This window comes from Gopherus evgoodei, chromosome 1 (assembly GCF_007399415.2).
Source record: "Gopherus evgoodei ecotype Sinaloan lineage chromosome 1, rGopEvg1_v1.p, whole genome shotgun sequence".
NCBI lineage: Eukaryota > Metazoa > Chordata > Testudines > Testudinidae > Gopherus > Gopherus evgoodei.
In genome coordinates this window covers 234,566,726-234,586,781 of record NC_044322.1, presented here as the reverse complement: position 1 = coordinate 234,586,781, position 20,056 = coordinate 234,566,726, and the positions used below count along the sequence as shown (strand labels likewise).

The following is a 20,056-nucleotide window of genomic DNA, read 5'->3' as shown; positions in this document are numbered from 1 at the left end:
GAACCGGTGATGGTGTGGCTGATCTGGTTAGGTCCTGTGATGGTGTCGCTGGTGTAGATATGTGGGCAGAGTTGGCATCGAGGTTTGTTGCATGGATTGGTTCCTGAGTTAGGATTACTATGCTGCAGTGTGCAGTTACTGGTGAGAATATGCTTCAGGTTGGCAGGTTGTCTTTGGGTAAGGACTGGCCTGCCACCCAAAGCCTGTGAAAGTGTGGGATCATTGTCCAGGATGGGTTATAGATCCTTGATGGTGCATTGGAGGGGTTTTAGCTGGGACTGTATGTGATGGCCAGTGGAGTCCTGTTGGTTTCTTTCTTGGGTTTGTCTTGCAGTAGGAGGCTTCTGGGTACACATCTGGCTCTGTTGATCTGTTTCCCTATTTCCTTGTGCGGGTATTGTAGTTTTGAGAATGCTTGGTGGATATTTTGTAGGTGTTGGTCTCTGTTTGAGGAGTTAGAGCAGATGCGGTTGTACCTCAGTGCTTGGTTGTAGACAATGGATTGTGTGGTGTGCCTGGGATGGAAGCTGGAGGCATGAAGGTAGGCATAGTGGTTGGTAGGTTTTCGGTATAGGGTGGTGTTAATGTGACCATCACTTATTTGCACCATGGTGTCTAGGAAGTGGACCTCCTATGTAGATTGGTCCAGGCTGAGGTTGATGGTGGGGTGGAAGCTATTGAAATCGTGGTGGAATTTTTCCAGAGTCTCCTTCCAATGGGTCCAGATGATGAAGATGTCATCAATGTAGCGTAGGTAGAGAAGGGGCGTGAATGGATGAGAGCTGAGGAAGCGTTGTTCCAGGTCAGCCATAAAAATGTTGGCATTGTGGGGCCATGCGGGTGCCCATAGCGGTGCCACTGATCTGGAGATATATATTGTTATCAAATTTGAAATAGTTGTGTTTGAGGATAAAGGCACAGAGCTCAGCAACCAGTTGTGCTGTGGCATCATCAGGGATACTGTTCCTGACAGCTTGTATTGCACCTGTGTGTGGGATGTTTGTGTAGAGAGCCTCTACATCCATGGTGGCTAGGATGGTGTTTGCTGGAAGGTCACCAATGCATTGTAGTTTCCTTAGGAAATCAGTAGTTTCATCCACAAAGATGACATCAGAATGCATTCAAATTTGGACATGTGCTTCTGAATAGACTGAAGTTCAGTTCAGGCCTGTGCAGTGAGAGATTCAAGCTCATTTAAAGCCTTTCTCACTAGATTCAAATGCTACACAACTGGTTGAACGCCATCAATCTGTGCAGACCATCTAGTTTGGACATCCCATGCAGCGAAACAGGAAGATTGCTTCAGAATTTCCAGCCTTTGTGGAATGCTACTGAAGAGATTGTACATTTGCTGAACAGTTCCAAAGTAACTAATTGCCTCCTTGCATGGTTCAGCACAGTCAACACCTACAAGGTTTAATGTGTGATTTCCACAGCTGGAGAAAATAGAGTTTGAATTATGCTCAAGCAGAACTGCCTGTACACCTTTGTACTTTCCAGCCATATTAGATCCATTGTATTAGGCTTGACCAATGCAGACTTGAAAATCTAACTTAAAATCTTCTAGAATTGCTAGTACTTGAGCAGGAATTTCTTTTTCAGTTTTTCTCATGAAATTATCAAACAAAATAAACATTTCTTCAATTGAAAATTTTGAGCTGTCTGCAATCCTAACATATTGAATAACCATAGTAGTCTGTTCCTTGTGAGAACAATTTGGAGTGGCATCAATAATGATTGAAAAATACTTGGCATTTCAAATCTCATCAAGAATTGTTGTTTGTACGAATGACCCACATAGCTTAAAAGCGTTTTGTATGCGAGTGGAGAGATAATGGACTTCAGCTTTTGACTCTCTTGCAATTCTTGAACACATTTAATATGCTCTGATAAAAGTGGGCCATATTTGCTGAGGAGCTCAACTATACCTAGAAAGTTTCCATTTGCACGATCACCAATACATTGACTGGAATCAAAGAGAGCCAATCCCCAGTCAGAAAGAAAAAGGATGACATTCAGGATGTGCTCAAGAAGTTTTTTCCAGTTATTAGTTTCTGTAGAGAGTTCAGTCAAGAGTAAATTCTCAGCTGAACTTACAGCTGGTGCTGCCCGACCGACTGATTTTTTCATGCAACATAGTTTTCTTTGTGTGACGTTGAACTCTTATGTGATGATATTTGGTCTATCAACTTCCTCCAACCTCTGATGCTCCATCCTGATTGATCAGAGAGAACAGATGCATTTGCAGCACTTTTGTTCAAAATGAAGCAGGGTTCACAGAACAGAGATTGTTTTTCCGTACTCCAGCATAACCAATCTCTTGTGCAGGTCTCACCATTTGGAAGAGTTTTTGTCAGCAGACGCGTAGGGAAAGCATGATTATCAGCATCTTGTGGAAGGTTACTTAAAATTTCAACACAACCTAATTTGAAGAAAAGTTTTGGGCAGCATTGCTCTTGTCAATAATTCCACTGTCAGTCACTGTCACAGTCAAAACTGTAGTACTCATGAATTGCTCTTGCTGAGTAAGATCTACATCCTCCTGTTGTTGTTTCTTGATCATACACAGGATCTTCTGCTGCATCTGTTACTGTTGGCACATCTTCTTGACTACTGTCCTTATGTTCAGGTAGTGGCATTGAAATATCACCTGTTGCAGTTGCGGAGTTTTCATTATCTGTGGCATTGTTTGTTGGGTAAGGTGTGTTTGTTCCAGTGGTTTGAGAAATGAAGTTGTTGGCTTCAAGTCCTTAGCTGCTGCTTCACTCAGTTGTTTTTGTCGTCTCTTGCTTGCACCACTTCCAAATCAACTCTTCATAGTGATCTATCTGGTCAATATGTAGCCTACCCAAACTTGAAATATTCTGTTGTAAATAGGTAGCTTATCTACACTTGAAATCTTCTACTGTAAATATGTACACAAAATGCTGAATGGTACACAGTGCTGAAAAGACTTAACACAAAGGGATACTAATTAAGAACACAAAATGAAAGACAGGTTATCCTTATCACTGAATCAAAACCCAAGCACACAAGGTATAATATAACAGGCTGAGCTGAAGACAAAGGGATGAATAATATATATAAAATAGTAATCACAGACACGGATACATCTCTTATTTACTTAAATTTGCAGCTGTAAGCTGAGAGTGTGTGTCACATTTTGGTCCGATAGGGATGCGCATAAAAACAAGTTGCGAAACTTATCAAATGCCAAAAATTAACAAATGTCTAAATTTGAGGCCTAGGCCAAATGGCCCTCTTGGCTCCCGCTTTGGTGGCCCTGCTATTTAGTGTGAGTAAGGGAATAAAGGCTCTATATATGTACTTAAATGAGTCTTTTTTTAATGCAACATCTAATAATATGATCATGTGACTATAACTGACTGAAAACATTTTTTTTAAAGTGAATTTTGTTCGAACAGCTTGGAGACTGGAGGCCTCTATATATAGAATAGGTACAGTACAAGCAATAGCAGCTCAAGTTCAAGCTCAAGGGGGAGGGATAGCTCAGTGGTTTGAGCATTTGCCTGCTAAACCCAGGGTTGTGAGTTCAATCCTTGAGGGGGCCACTTAGGGATCTGGGGCAAAAATTGGTCCTGCTAGTGAAGGCAGGGGGCTGGACTTGATGACCTTTCAAGGTCCCTTCCAGTTCTAGGAGATAGGAAACTTAATAATAATAATAATAATAAGAGATATACCTAACATGCTGATACCAATGTGCCCAGACTTAATAGGAAAGAACCTTCTGGTTGGATAAAAGGGTAGATCAACCTATGCGTCCATTCAGTCCTTTGCACCTCTCAGACCACCAGCTAGAAGGTCAATGTGATAGTGTGTTTTTTTTAATATATGGACAACTGTCCCCTGAACTGGACTGAGATCATCAACCATAGGCAGCTGTCAAATAGTCAAATCTTTCAGTCACACCAACCAAAGTAGTAATATGCCATTTTAAAATTGGGCCAAAAATGAACATGAAAAAGCAATTAGACTTCATTCTATCTGCTCTTAAATATTTTCCAAATACAGCTTTTTTTTTAATTCATCAGTTAATCATAACATCACAGATCAGTCTTAAATATGAGGAAACAGGAATTTCAGAATTCAGGCTGAAGCTGGGTCTTCAGCTTCTTCCATTTTGCTTAGATGTTGAGCGTGCATGGTATATGGAATCAGCCATTGTTTGAAGACATCTGCAGTACCTAATCACAATGTGGAGAGCTAAAAGATGGAGTTACAGCCTTAACTCTGATATTCCTGTTTTTTTCCAGTTTAATGAAGATCTTTCACATTATTTTAAAATAGTAATTTTTTTGTATTTAAATATAATTAAAAAGTGACTAGAGATAGCAACAGTATTGATCAAAAATGTGTCGGTAGCTTTTTGTTTTTGTTTATCCACCTGTTTTCTGACTCCTTGAATATTTTTTTTTTAAAAAGCCTGCTGTTACTGAAACAAATAGGTACTATAGAGCACTTGAGTTGCCTTCTTTGTTTTGCTGCCTGCATTAGGTGGGTTTAGGGGCCAGATGCACTGAACTTTGCAACAGACAGTCTCAGGACCATCTGTGCAGTGTTGGGGGGTATCAAAGAAAGGCTGTTTGTGTAAATCGTGGGAAATGTAGTGGCCTGCTTGCCAGTGTGCTACGTGAATTGAACTAATTGAAGATTATACTCTAGAGTTTGCTGTAGCTGAGTGAGAGGATAATCCTTCATCAACTGCAGTGGCAGCCAGTAATTGGAGCTTATTACAGGGAGGAGTTCCCCTGCAGTGCTGCAGAAACTGAGAGGCTTTAGTGTTTAATTACTAACTCTCAATAGAGGGGGATTGGCTAGGGTAAAAAAGTCCTGGATGAGGGGGGAGGTGGGAGAGGAGTAATGCAATTTCATTTAACAAATGAGAGCTCCTTTTGACTCAGAGGACAACATTCTAGAATGTATAATGAACCTTAGTTGTTTGTAATTAACCCCTAAATAACTGCAGAAAATATGTTTTTAAATAATGTCTTAAGTAAAGATAATTTTCTCGCATCTAGCACAGATATGAACATTATAAAGAACTGCTGGCTTGATACCATCAAGTCAACTCAGTTAAAAAAGGGTTTCTCAGTGTATTAAAATCGTGAAGGGAGATAACATTCTTATTTGTCTCCAATCCCATATTCCAGCTGGAATTTCTGTAATATGATTGTGGGACACAGCCTGATATAAATCTAACGTAACTGTGATAAAGTCAGTGGAGTTTTTCTGGATTTATACTAGTAAAACTTTTTTTTTTAAAGATTTGACAAAGATGACAAAAGGGTGCCTTGTCCATATATTTTTGCTGCCCTTGATATATGTATTTTTAAGTTAAGTGCAGCAATTTAACACCACCCTTTGTCCCTGTGCTCCTAAAACAATTCCCCACTCTTAGATGAACATTTCTCCTCTCTTTCACAAATGTTTAGCAAAAAAGATGAGCATTGTAAAAGAATTAAGATTTGGTTCTTCACTGGAAAACAAATGTGGATTACAGTTTATGTAATTATAATTTCTATAAAGATTATGATATTTAAAAAAAAATCTAAGCTGCTTAAGCGGGAGAGAGACCTTAGTCTGTCTCACAAACTTTAGCATTGAAGTCCCCCTATGCAGATCAGAACGTTTGTTACACAGACTCCTATCTGTAGCTGATGGGCATTGACATGGTTTTTGTCATTGCCAGTAGCTCTGCTTCTAGAATGTAGCACTTTGTATAATATATAATATTATAATAGAATTGGCTGACAATATTCCTAAATGTACTGTCTCCTGAAAAATACTCCTACTGTCTGGAAACTTTGTCTGTAGATGTTTGTATTACCAAGGCACTTATCACCTTATTAGCAAATAACTGTTCTATTGTCAGTCAGTCATGCTATTCAGAGCATTCATGGAATAGGGTGGATATGCTTGACATAGATTCTTAATTTTGAGCTCAAGGTTGGAAATCTTAGATTTTTCCTTGACGCTTAATTTTCTCTCATGCATGTCTTGTCTGTCTGCCTACACCTTTGGACCACTGCAAGAATTCATCCTTATCTTGACCCTGACCTTGTTAAAACCCATATTCACGATCATTGCCCATATCATATAAAGCCATGGTTGTTTATTATGGACTTACTAAATTCCTACCCTCTAAACTATAAGGAATTCACAATACTGAGACTTGACTATTTAAAGTGTTGGATCATATCACCCCACATTCCACTACTTGTATTGTCCTAATATCTTATCATTAAGTCTAATTCCATATTGCCCTCTCAGTTTTCAAAAGGCGATATGAGCTCTACCTCCTATCCAACCAATGTGTGTATATATACTTAGAATACATAAATGTTATATTACTTATTTTTGCAATATTTTCCCAGACTTTGCTAATTTCATGAACAATACTAGTTGCTAGCCGCAAAGGATCAATATATTAGCTATGAATTGTAAGTATAATAAAGGCTGGTAATGACATCCCTTCTCTTGCTCCAGGGAGGCCCAAGCCTGATCTTGTTTGAACAGTGGTGCACAGCAATTTGTTGGGTAGTAGCCATGATAACCATGACACAAATCTCCAATGGCAAGCACTGTAGGCACCCCAACTCTGAGCCATGTGGGTATCTGATATTCAGTAAATTCACTCAAGACCCTCACATGCAGTTGTCCTAAATAAGAAGACCCCTCTCTTGCAGACTGGCCATGATAAGGCACTGCTTAGTTAGAATAAGGGTAATTCAATCAAGTTTAGTTAAACTAAACAACAAAAAATTGTAATGGGCATAACACAATCATCAATTCTAATAACTGACCACAGGAAAAGCTCTTTGTTTATGAGCAGGGACATATTAAAGATAGAGGCACTTAGGCCCAGATGTCCCGATTTTATAGGGACAGTCCCGATTTTGGGGTCTTTTTCTTATATAGGGTCCTATTACCCCCTACCCCCGATTTTTCACACTTGCTGTCTGGTCACCCTGTTAGGCCAATTCCTATGCCTCCAGTGCTTGACATCTCATGATGAGGGCATGATCTCAGGTTGTGTTTTTGTTTTTAAAGAAGTAAGCATCTAGCTCTCATGATTATGAAGAAAAACATGAAAATGTGACCCGAGTATAACCTGAAGGTTCAAATCAGAAAGCAAAGGAAAGGAACCCAACATTATTATTAAAATCATAAGGATTTTTTAACCAGGATATTTTGGATCTTGACTCATGATATTTGAATGCTTAGGAATGACAGTACTGAACACTTATGTGAGTCTGCAGACAGTCTGTAACAACGGATCCGACAGGTGTGAACTGCCCCATCCATCTCAACTGCGGTGTTAAATCTAAGACCTACTGCTTTGAGCCTCCCATCCCCTGCCAAAACCATTGCAGCAGAGGTTGCCGTGTGTAGCAATAGAATGCAGAAAGCCCCATCCACCCTCCGAGGTATATCTTTGAGCCTGACATAAGTATTAGGGGCCTCCTGACATGACCTTTGGTGGGGGGGGGCTTAAGGGGCCCATATTGCTGCTTCTGCCCCTTCGAGATCTCAGTCGGGCCCCATGTTGTCTTAATTCAATCCTGGTTGTGAAAATCCTTCTCTAAATCTGGAACCTAAAGTCTTTAGGCCTAATCTGTGATGGAGAGGTCTCTCATTTTTGGTTCTGCTGAGTTTCTCCTCTGTAGAGTAGAATTCACAAATTGGTCCCTGCTGCAATCCAAGAGCTGAGGTTCCCCTTTTTGGGTACTCTTATTTGTTTCCCTCACCCTCATCTAGATGATAGGCTCCTTACACAAGCCTAATTTGAACCTTTTCTTTCTTGGATTACAGTCTGGGAACTTTCTCTTTGTCCTCTCAGGACCTGAGGAACTACCTGTTTCCTTCACCTACTTCCTACAGATCACACAAGATGACTCATCGTCCTCCTTTTCTTCCCCAACCTGTTCATCTTGTAGCACCAAAAATGTAAACTCTTTGGGGCAGGCACTTTACTTCATCTCTGTACAACACCTATCCCAATAGGGCTGCAATCTCCGTCTGTGGCCTCTAGGCAGGTGTAAGGTCTGAATGAATTTTCCCTTGACATCTAGTGATTAACTGGGGGGAAAAGACATCAAGAGTAGACTGTATTTCCATGGACACACCTACTGTGCTTCCTAGGTGATCACCAGACAGAACAGCATTGCCAAAGTGATCAATTTTGGCTGTTTGGGATTACAATTTAAGTTAGCATTGATTGCAGGGGTATGAGTAAAGGGAAGCATAACTGTGCTTAGCATGCTCTCTTTAATCTCATTTGCTAAGCAGGGGATAGTGATGCCGAATCCAACTGAAAGGCAGAAGAGGGTGGGGCCAGGTTTTCCTACCGAGTGATGTGGCCTGTGTTTAAAGAGCCCTAGATATCATAACACTTGTCTCTCCACTGTTTAAAGATAGAGCTGTCCAGACTCAATTGAGAGTCCTTGTTTCTGCTTAGTAATTACTAGAGCAGAAATCACTGAAGAGCAGGTGTAAGGGCAGAGCTCTAGACCTGGCGTGGGGACACTGTTACAGTGAAAGACAACAGAAAGGCTGTGGTAGTAGTGAGGTTCCCTGCTACCCAGTAAACCCTCCTAGGAGCTGAAATCACTAAGAACTGGGCTAAGTGGTGGAACCTCAGAACATGGTATTACAGAGGCAGAGGTGAGCAGCGGCAAGGCAGCAGGGAGTAGAAAGCCGTGGTAGAGATAACAGTAGACAACAGCACCTGCAGAAGCATTGCTCAACAATCTCTCCCCCTTTCAGGGATGGGAAGTGAACCCATGGGACTTCACTGACTTTGAACAACCAACTGTCAAAGGAGTGCAGCAGAGGGAAAGGGGAGTGGTGTGTTAAAGGGACACTTGGCCATCAGACTTTCACACCACAAGGTAGGAAACTGAAGTAAAGGACATTGTCCAACATACTGTGGAATGGGTGTTTTACTTATGGTTTATATGCTTTTGAATCATTGTTATGGCCTTTCCCCCAAGTTCCTCTCCCTTTTAATGAAAGTTTTTTTCCTTTGTTACAGGTGCTCAGGGATGGTGTTTAGTTTTCGCAGATAATTGAGGGGGAAGGTCATGCCAGTTTTATTTTGTAACATTAAGAGGAAGCCTTATATATTGAAATCTATTCTCCGCTATTCAGAGGTCTATGTAAGATGAGTTTGGTGGTCACAGTCCAGTTCCGAGTGAACAAGCGTCCATGCTTCAAAAAGTACCACCACAATTATTGAAATCATACGGGGAGATTTTCAAAAATCCCTAAGTGATATAAGAGCACAGTCCAACTCTGCCACTGGGGCTTGTGCTCCTATATTTCTTAGGTGCTTCTGAAAGCCTCTCCCCACTTAACAATTTATTATAATTACAAAAATGTTCAGTCCCCTCCAATACATAAGTATTATGTTTACAGTAATATTATACTGACTTAATATTTTAGATGCATCTGAATGGCTAAATTTTATCCTGGATGGGCTAGAGTCTGTTATTTCTATTTCTAAAATGCATTCCTTTGTGACTTCTTGACTGCACATTTGGTACCTTTTGTTTAAATAGTCTCAGTCATTAATTGATGTTGAATTAACTGCTGGCCTCATGGTATTTAACAAAATAGGGCTACAAAATTATTTTTACTCAAATTTGCTACGTTAATGAAAAATGTACCATCTGCCTAGTCAGATGAATAGAAGTAAAGTAAAATCATGTAAACCCTTCTGATACAGATAATCTTTAAATGACATTTGTTGGACTTCTTTATGCTAACAGTGCTAAAGTTAAGGTTGCATTGGTGGCATTCCCATTTGAAATCTTTGTTTTCAGCGTTTTATGACTGACTCAAAGAATTTAAGATGGGTTTAAATTTCTATACTCTGAATTGATATTTTTTAATATTTCATAAAAATCTGCTTTGCTGGTTTTGAGTTATTCAAATGAGAGGAAAAAGTGTTTTGCACCTGAAAAATGTGTCACAGCCTTTTTCTTGGGCTCTGCTCAAACTTGACTGTCTTTTAAAATGTCAAATTTGGCAGGAATACGGAGAAGTGCATTTGCCTTGATTAAAGAAAGTTTGTTTTACTTATAATGGATATAACAGAAGTACAATTACCAGTGGATCTATTGGTAGTCCTTTTGGTCTGCCAGGTGAAAATTCCTATCTGTTTCATGAGGCAGAATTGCTCTTGCATCTTTTTATAATGTCAGGATGTTTTTTTAAAAGCTGTCAAGGGACATCTGAGCACTACAGTAGATCCAACAAAGTAAAAGAGCTTGAACTGCCTCCCAAGTATCTAAGGTACAGTTCTACAGCAGAAAGGGGAGGCAAAATAGGCTTTCAGAAGCAGCAGTCTGCACCAGATTGAAAGTGACATGCAGAAGATACAATGTAAACACAGAGAAATATTCCTTCCATTGGGAAAACTTAAAGGACTCTTAATACTGTTTCCAAATATTATTTATCTTTATGTCACCCAAACTTGTGTTTCTACAGAATAAATATGTCCCCTGCTTACAAGAGCTTGCAATATAATATTAGACCTGGTCTACACATGTTTTTTTACTGGTATAAGAAAGTTAGGCGATTGGGTTTTTCTTTTCTTTTTTTTTTTTTTTACCAACATGCTTATACTGGTACAAGCCCTAGTGTGGACACAGTTATACTGGTATAAATGTCTTGTCTTAAGCTACACAAATATAATTGCATCCACACTAGTGTGGATGCATTGCTTTAACCATACCAGTAAACCTAAAGTATAGCAAAACTTATGTGTAGATGAGCTCTTAGATATGATGCCACGACCGGGGCAACAAACAGGTAGGAGGTGGATGTAGTATTGTGAGACAAGTGTGTAGTATATCCCCAATTCTCAGATGGGGATATATTGAAAGTTTAAGGCTAAAACAATCCAATATCCTCACCTAGGCCCTGAGTTTTCAGAGTACTTAGCATTGTATATGATCAAAGCAGAATCCCCACTGATTTAAGTTGCAGCTGTGAGTGCTCATCACTTTTGCAAATCAGATCCCAGAGAGTCAGTCAGTCAGGAAAATGAGGAATACACAATTAGGAAAAGTTTGGTTTAACTGACTTGCCTAGAGAATTCAACTGCCTTAACTATGAGACCATCCTTCCTTCGTCTGCAATCCTCTACTTCATTCACTACACACCTTTAAACTTCTAAATGAAGTCACGATCCTACAGACTATACAGTCTCCTTCAGTGCACAATTCTGATTCATCCTCAGAGCCAGGTCCATCCTGTGCTTTGAATAAAGTAGGGGTCCTGTGGAAACAATAGTACGTGATTATGTAATTGAAGACTGTTTCACAGGGTTGCACTTGCAGCCTTAATTCTGGCATTTCCTAACTTCTGAATCCTTGACTTTGCAACCTTAATGTTTTTAATGTGATGTGATGTGATGTGATGTGATGTGATGTGTGTGTGTGTGTGTGTGTGTGTGTGTGTGTGTGTGTGTGTGTGTGTAATTTGCCAGGTTTTTAAAAAAGCAGTCTAAACAAAAATCTCCTCTCCTCCCCCCAAATGCCATCATGTGGCATGGTATTGACACCCACATAGGTCTTCAGCAGAATAGGAACCCTTAGATCAACCACACAGCTCTCTGCTACTTTCAGCTAACAGAGAAACTGATGGCAGTAGTAGGCTGTCATCTTCTGTGTGGATCAGCACTAGCGGGGGATGACAGGCTGCTTTGCAAATGGGTTTCACTGATATTTGCTGACAGCAGAGGAATGGTGAGACTCAGGAATCTTGGGTTCCATTCCAGGCTGTAGAGGGGAGTGTGCTCTGGTGGGCACAGACCCTTCTTCCTCCTCCCCCGACTCCCCCACCAGTGTTCCCTTCTGTCCCCTTCGACCTGTCCCTGTTTCCCACCCCTGACTCCTTGTCAGTCTCAATCGCCATTTCTCATTCCAGTCCCAGTCTGTGCTCAGCAAATCCTAGTCTTCCCCCTTCCTCCAGCTGCTCATCCAGTCTCTCTATCCCTCACCACACACACACACTCACACTCTCTCTCTCTCTCTCTCCATCCTCATTCTCTGTCCCCACCAGCTCCTAGTTCAAAACTCCAGCTTGGAGGTCCAATCTGTCCATCCATTTCCACATACCCACCACAGGCTCCACGTCCCAGACTCTTTGCCCAGCCACTCCCAGTTCCCTTAGCCACCCATGCACTCTGGCACCTCTGAAATTTTCCAGTAAATTTTGGTCAGAAGCAGACACTGTGCAAAATTTCAGCTCAAATGGTTAAAGTTTTCAAAGGTATAAGCAACTGAAAACAGTCTTCTAGTGGGAAGTGTCAGGAACCCTTACTACTAGGTGGTGCTAACAGCCTCCCCTATAATGAACATGCATGGCCAAATACTACTAAAAAACACCCAAGGAATACTTTGGTAAGAGACAATGCAGCAGGACAATAATAGGCACTCTCTCTGAAATGTCTAGACTTTATGGAAAAGCAGTTTGAAAAGTCAGCAGAAAGCAAAGTTGTATGACTAAAACAGAGATAAATCTAACTATAATTTTCTGGTAGGTTTAATAGTTGAAATACTGTCTTCAGCTTCAGTGGTAATATTACCAAAATGCAGTATAGCTGTCGAAAAGCTACAGAAAAGGAAATTAAGAATGAGCCCCATGAGATAAAGGATTATGCAACTTGGACTAAAATAATTTACATAAAAATTGTTAGATTGAATTATATTGGATCTTAAACTTTGTAGATACTGTTGGTTTGAGTTACTATTGTAAGTTGTTATAGACTATTATATTATTAAAAACCAATACATTTGCAAAATGGGTCCTGACAATGGGCCTACCTGATAAACTCATCTTTCAAAAGCTCTCATGGTTTTTAGTGCAGTGAAATGTGATAGCACAAAATAAAACCTGTTAAATTTGTGATTTCCATCCTTCTCCTTATATCAGTGGCAGATCTCTTCCCCAGGTGGATATGATTTGCTTCCATCCAATTAATTCTTGTGGAGCAGGCCAAATAGCATTAACATTTGGTGGATTTCCTTGATTGATGATTGATGCTGTACAGTTACAGTATACTTGGACCTTTCTTTATTGTTGTTCCTTCATTTAAAATGACAATGCCATATTTAATAAAATATCCTTGTGTGTTGTATATCCTTGTGTTAATATTTAATAAAAACCCTTGTTATGAGCATGTGTCTAGAATATTAAAAATGGGAGAATTTTTATAATGCACATTTCACTATTTATGCTGTTTGCTGGTTTGCACTTTAGCTTAAAGCTCAAGCAGGATGAATATCAGAGGAAGAATATCATCAGTACAGTACCTAGCACAATACCATGATCCCCCAACCAGGGCCTCTAAGCACAACCACTGTAGAAATAACAGACATTTAACTGGTAATCTTTCAGATCCTCAGCCTAATTCAATACGAATTGCTCAAAGTCCTCTCAACACTCTAATAAAGTGTTTATTTCATTTTATTTTAAGGCCCTGATCCTACACTATCCCAAAAACTATCTAGGACTCCAGTGATTTCAACGGGGGACTCTGTAGGCCTGTGCATGGTAGTACAATTAAATAAATAAACCACCCCAAAAGACCTGTTTTCCCCTAATTTTGTAACTGCCTTAATCTACTCCATGGGTGTGAATCAATCTAGATTGACGTGAACATAGAATTTTGCCATACTGCATTAGAGTTGATATAGCAAATAAAGTATATTGTCTCCTGCAACAGCTGATACTTTATTCTTCATAGAAAAGTAAAACAATCTCTTTTTGTAATGGACCTAACCAGTAGAAGAATGGTGTATTCCAATCCAACCTAACCCCTGCAGGGATCAGTTTAAGCTATGAAATGTGATTACTCGTAATTTAAAACGCATAGCTGCAAATGTTACTGCTTATACAATTAATTAGTTCTTTTGAAAATCTAGCTACAGTATTTTACACTAACCTCTTTGAGTAGTGAATTCTACAGGCTATCTGCTGTGTAAAAAAAGTATTTCCTTTTACTGATTCTAAATGTACCTACTGTTCATTTTACTGAGTGATCCCTTGATGAATCTGTATACTGTATCTGAATTGGGGCCAGCCGCTTAAGGCACCAAGCAGCATGGACACTTAAATCTGCTCTGGAATTGTTTACCCACAAGCATATTTCCATTCCTTTACAATAAAATTAGCAGCTGCTCAATAGAAGTATCTGAATGTCTACATTTTAAACCACATATGGGCATAGTTTCAAGCTTCTGGCTTCCTTTGCCTCCACCTGGATGAGGCTAATAACGTGTCTTGTCTTACTAATGCAACAACTAGAGGATGCGATTCTTTTGGCATCTTGTTTTAATGCAAGCTAAAGGTTCTTCCACCCCAACCTTCTTCAGGACATGCTATTCTAGTCATGCTTGCGACACAATACACCCTATAGTTGATCCTGAATTTAATCAGTACAACAGAGTTTTTATTCCAAACCATTCAAAACATGCAAATTCTCAATGACTTTAACAGTAGTAGAAAAGTTATACTTCCAATGTGTGAAAATGTAACTTTTGTTTATATTTTAAAATTATAATCAAACAAATATAATCTGATCTGGTTTGTTAAACTGACAATGTTTGGATTTTAATTTCTGTGTTTAAAAGTTTGTATAATCAAGACCTGCATTGTGCAGTTTGAGGGAGTAAGGAACATAGAAGAAATTTGGCAAGAAGTCTAGAAGAGAACTAGAACAGGAGGAGTCTCTGCCACCCACTCAGAATCACCTTGTTATTTGCATTCAAAGGTTAGTATCCCTCCTTTGGGACTGCAGGCAAAGTCTGGTGTTAGAGGTTTCTAGACTATTGTATTATTAAAAGAAATACAGATTAAGACTTTGGCCCTAATCCTTCAGTCAGATCCATGTAAGCGGATCACAGACCCCAGCACCCATGTGCAATCCCATTGACTTCAGTGGGACTCTGCAGAGCTCCGTATAAGCGCAAAAGCTTCTCTTTTTCACCAACAGAAGTTGGTACAATAAAAAATATTGCCTCACCCAGCTTGTTTCTCTAACAGCCCTTTGGGGCCATTAAGTGCTAGTGACAAGAAAGCACATGGCCAACTTTCTGTCAGGCTCCTATGCTTGGGAGGGAGTGAAGAAGAGGATTCTTGTGCCCCTGTCTCACTACTAAGCACCTGTGTAGAACAAAAAAAAATTTGTGTACAAGCACTTTGTGTAGACATATGTATATCTATCTGGACATACAGACAGACATCCCTTCACCTTAGAAGAGGTCTTATGCAGGTATAATATTGTAATGAAGTAGCTCTGCAGGATGGGATCATACTACTCAGTTGTGTTACAGCCAAAAGAGAGAGCTCAAGTCAGGGTCCTGAGTTTCTAGAAAAATATGAGTTCTGTCCCCACTACCAGCTGAAAGATCTTAGTGACCATAATGTGCTGTGGAAAGACAATGGTGAAGTCCTAGTTGACGGAGGATTTGTTCTGTTCTGAGAAAATTAAATTTAACATAATTGCAGCCAACACATTTTGTGTGTCAAGCTACTGTTAGCTGAAAACCAAATACCACATAGCTAGGAATAATTATTAGGACTCTGAAAGGCAAGGCCAAACCAGCTGCATAATTGCAGTTTTGCTAAAGAAACAAAAAAATAAATTAATGTACCATAGCAATAAAAATATTTAAATAGCCAACCTTGGTTTTAAGTGTCTTTAGTATATGATTTATTATTGTTATAACTAAAATATTAAAAATGTGTTGCTAATAGGTTTTGTTAAAGCTAAAAACATTGGTAACCCAGTAGGGTTTAGTCTCCACCTAAACCAAAGTGGAACCAGACTGCTGGCACTTAACATTAAAAAGGTTGCAGAGCAATTTTTAAACTAAGAGATAGGGGAAAGCCGACTGCTGCAAAGGAGCACGTGGATCGGACAGACACTTCTCTTAGAGGAAAGTCTATTGATAGAGATTCTCTAGGTTATAATCAGGAGCAGAGGATGGAAGAGGATAATGTAAGGGCCAGATCAGATGAGAAACATTCACATAAAGAATTGGACACATCAGAAAAGGGCAGGCAAATAAACAGTGACAAGTTTTTAAAGTGCTTGTACACAAATGCAAGAAGTCTAAATAATAAGATGGGTGAACTAGAGTGCCTTGTGATAAAGGAGGATATTGATATAATAGGCATCACAGAAACCTGGTGGACTGAGGACAATCAATGGGACACAATCATTGCAGGGTACAAAATATATCAGAAGGACAGGACAGGTTTGGGGAGGGGAGTGGTACTATATGTGAAAGAAAATGGAGAATCAAATGAAATAAAAATCTTAAGTGAATCCACATGTTCCATAGAATTTCTATGGATAGTAATTTCATGCTCTAAGAAGAATATAACATTAGGAATCTATTATCGACCACCTGACCAGGACAGTGATAGTGATGTTGAAATGCTAAGGGAAATTAGAGAGGCTATCAAAAATGAAGAAGTCAATAATAGTGGAGGATTTCAATTATCCCCATATTGACTGGGAACATGTCACCTCAGGATGAAATGCAGAGACAAAATTTCTCGATACTTTAAATGACTGCTTCTTGGAGCAGCTGGTACAGGAACCCACAAGGCAGGGCCGGCTCCAGGCATCAGCGCACCAAGCGTGTGCCTGGGGTGGCAAGCCTCAGTGGGGTGCCTGCTGGTTGTGTGAGGGCGGCAGTCAGGCTGCCTTCGGCAGCATGCCTGCGGGAGGCCCATTGGTCCTACAGCTTTGGCGGGGGGTACGCCAAAGGCCTGGGGCCAGCGGACCTCCTGCAGGCATGCCGCCAAATCCGTGTTACCAGTGGACCTCCCACAGGCACACCTCCGAAAGCTGCCTGACTGCTGTGCTTGGGGCAACAAAATACATAGAGCCGCCCCGCCACAAGGGGAGAGGCAATGCTCAATTTAGTCCTGAGTGGAGCGCAGAAACTGGTTCAAGAGGTAACTATAACAGGACCGCTTGGAAATAGTGACCGTAGTATAACAACATTTAATATCCCCGTAGTGGGAAGAACACCTCAACAGCCCAACACTGTGGCATTTAATTTCAAAAAAGGGAACTGTGCAAAAATGAGGGGGTTAGTTAAACATAAATTAAAAGGTACGGTGACTAGAGTGAAATCCCTGCAAGCTGCATGGATGCTTTTTAAAGACACCATAATAGAGGCCCAACTTAAATGTGTACCCCAAATTAAGAAACACAGTAAAAGAACTAAAAAAGAGCCACTGTGGCTTAACAACCATGTAAAAGAAGCAGCGAAAGATAAAAAGGCATCTTTTAAAAAGTGGAAGTCAGATCCTAGTGAGGTAAATAGAAAGGAGCATAAAGGCTGCCAAATTAAGTGTAAAAATTTAATAAAAAAGCCAAAGAAGAGTTTGAAGAACGGCTAGCCAAAAACTCAAAAGGTGTAATAAAAATGTTTTTAAGTATATCAGAGACAGGAAGCCTGCTAAACAACCAGCGGGGCCCCTGGATGATCGAGATACAAAAGGAGCACTTAAAGATGATAAAGTCATTGCAGAGAAATTAAATGGATTATTTGTTTCAGTCTTCACGGCTGAGGATGTTAGGGAGATCCCAAACTTGAGCCGACTTTTGTAAGTGACAAATCTGAGGAACTGTCACAGGTTGAAGTGTCACTAGAGAAGGTTTTGGAATTAATTGATAAACTTAACATTAACATGTCACTGGGACCAAATGACATTCACCCAAGAGTTCTGAAAGAATTCAAATGTGAAGTTGCGGAACTATTAACTATGGTTTGTAACCTGTCCTTTAAATCGGCTTCTGTGCCCAATGACTGGAAGATAGCTAATGTAACGCCAATATTTAAAAAGGGCTCTAGGGGTGATCCCAGCAATTACAGACCGGTAAGTAGACACAGGTAAGTCTAATGTCAGTACTGGGAAAATTAGATGAATAGTAAAGAATAAAATTGTCAGACATATAGAAGAACATAAATTGTTGGGCAAAAGTCAACATGGTTTCTGTAAAGGGAAATCGTGTCTTACTAATCTATTAGAATTCTTTGAAGGGGTCAACAAACACGTGGACAAGGGGGATCCAGTGGACATAGTGTATTAGATTTCCAGAAATCCTTTGACAAAGTCCCTCACCAAAGGCTCTTATGTAAATTAAGATGTCATGAGATAAAAGGGAAGATCCTTTCATGGATTGAGAACTGGTTAAAAGAGAGGGAACAAAGGTAGGAATTAATGGTAAATTCTCAGAATGGAGAGGGGTAACTAGTGGTGTTCCCCAAAGGTCAGTCCTAGGACCAATCCTATTCGACTTATTCATAAATGATCTGGAGAAAGGGGTAAAAGGTGAGGTGGCAAAGTCTGCAGATGATACTAAACTGCTCTGATAAAAAACAGACTGTGAAGAACGTCAAAAAGATCTCACAAAACTAAGTGATTGGGCAACAAAATGGCAAATGAAATTTAATGTGGATAAATGTAAAGTAATGCACATTGGAAAAAATAACTCCAACTATACATACAATGTGATGGTTAATTTAGGTACAACGAATCAGAAAAAAGACCTTGGAGTCACCATGGATAGTTCTCTGAAGATGTCCATGCAGTGTGCAGTGGCAGTCAAAAAAGCAAACAGGATGTTAGGAATCATTAAAAAGGGGATAGAGAATAAGACAGAGAATATATTATTGCCCTTATATAAATCGATAGTACGCCCACTTCTTGAATACTGCGTATAGATGTGGTCTCCTTATTTCAAAAAAGATATACTGGCACTAGAAAAGGTTCAGAAAAGGGCAACTAAAATGATTAGGGGTTTGGAACGAGTCCCATGTGAGGAGACATTAAAGAGGCTAGGACTCTTCAGCTTGGAAAAGAGGAGACTAAAGGGGGATATGATAGAGGTATATAAAATCCTGAGTGACGTGGAGAAAGTAGATAAGTAAAAGTTATTTATTTATTTCCATAATACGAGAACTAGGGACCACCAAATGAAATTAATGGGCAGCAGGTTAAAAACAAATAAAAGGAAGTTCTTCACACAGTGCACAGTCAACTTGTGGAATGCCTTACCTGAGGAGGCAGTGAAGGCTAGGACTATAACAGTGTTTAAAAGAGAACTGGATATATTAATGGAGATTAAGTCCATAAATGGCTATTAGCCAGGATGGGTAAGGAATGGTGTCCCTAGCCTCTGTTTGTCAGAAGGTCAAGATGGATGGCAGGAGAGACATCAGTTGATCATTACCTGTTAGGTTCACTCCCTCTGGGGCACCTAGCATTGGCCACTGTCAGTAGACAGGATACTGGGCTAGATGGACCTTTGGTCTGACCCAGTACGGCCATTCTTATGTTCTTACCTGTTTTGTAAAAATTAGCTATTAAAAATTAAGTAAAAGTAAACACCTTAGAACTGTCTGAGGGAGCTTTTCTTCGGGCAAGGAACTGACACCTAAACTATCAGCAGAACGGAAGGAGGGCCCTGGAAGCCTGACTGGTAACCGCTCAAAACCATCTTGGATTTTGGGTAACTATAATGTTTGGGGTGCTCTAAACTACTGCTGTAGCATATATATGTGTGTGTGTGCTTAAGACCAAATAAAAAAAATAGTTTTAGATAAAAGAACTCTGGTTGGCACCAGTCCTTTATCAGACAAAAAAGCTATGTCCTCATTTATTTATTCCTGATACTGCCTACAAAAAAAATTAAATTACCACTACTTTGAGTTCATAAAACGCTGGGTAACAGTTCCAGTATATATATATATAAAGGCCCTCTAATACCATCTGTAAACCAAAGGGATTTATTATAACTGCACAAGATAAAGATTTTGAAATTTAGTCAAACCATTCTCTACTTTCTTATACAAGAAGTCTCACTAACTTTTTTTAAGGGGATTTCAGTAGAACTATTTGTCTGAGTAAATAAAAAGGATTTGGCTCTGGAAGTTTGGAACTGTAAGTGATTATTTTTATTTCCAACTATTTTTTCAAGGGTAAAGTGCTGAATTCCTTT

General features: G+C 39.7%; 1 long non-coding RNA gene across 1 annotated transcript in view; it reads left to right on the top strand.

Moving 5' to 3' along the window:
* The window catches only part of LOC115646884, a 37,555-nt gene extending 28,303 nt beyond the window's left edge, over positions 1–9,252 (top strand). The window contains exons 3-4 of the long non-coding RNA XR_003999165.1: positions 8,788–8,912; positions 9,056–9,252. This is a non-coding gene — a long non-coding RNA (uncharacterized LOC115646884). The remainder of the gene's footprint in view (positions 1–8,787; positions 8,913–9,055) is intronic.
* Positions 9,253–20,056: the final 10,804 nt, after the last annotated feature.